Consider the following 573-nt stretch of genomic DNA (forward strand, 5'->3'; position numbering starts at 1 on the left):
TCTTCTTGCAGGCCTGGCTCCTGTGGTTTTCAGTACTGGTCTCAAATTTAACTCTTTCAATCCCAGGCAATTACGTGGGCAAGTACCTGCTAAATTTTTATATTCTTTTTCATTCTCCCCTTCTTCTACTAGATAGTTCTAATCATAGAACTAAATATCAGTATTATTATATTTTAGATTTTCTTGGCCTAGCAAAGTATGATATTGTTGACTTAATATTAGAATCTGAACAGCACTTATTCTTTCTTTAACAAAGGTGACTAATTTATTAAGCACGCATGGGCCTATGGCTATTTAGTCTTTCTCTGAGCTTACTCGTGGAGTCTCTAATGACTCCTGAATGGTTTACATAAAAGCAACATTCTCTTATATTTAAATCAATGGCAGCTCTTAATTCTCTATAAGCCTTATGCTGTAATACCATAGAGGATGTTCCTGTAGCTGTCCCTGTAATCCTTAAGCACAGTTCCAACATAACTGCCAGGGTAATTCCTAATTCTCTTCAATTGTCAGGCACTACCTACCTTACTGGCTCTCAGGCTTCTTAGCTTCTCTTCTTTCTTGTCTTTATCT

At 36.6% G+C, this 573-nt stretch overlaps 1 long non-coding RNA gene across 1 annotated transcript in view; it reads right to left on the reverse strand.

The window, feature by feature from the left end:
- The window catches only part of LOC116070831, a 21,566-nt gene that overhangs the window by 87 nt on the left and 20,906 nt on the right, over positions 1-573 (reverse strand). The gene's annotated exons all lie outside the window — the stretch shown is intronic.

Source organism: Mastomys coucha, unplaced genomic scaffold, assembly GCF_008632895.1.
Source record: "Mastomys coucha isolate ucsf_1 unplaced genomic scaffold, UCSF_Mcou_1 pScaffold22, whole genome shotgun sequence".
Classification (NCBI taxonomy): Eukaryota; Metazoa; Chordata; class Mammalia; order Rodentia; family Muridae; genus Mastomys; species Mastomys coucha.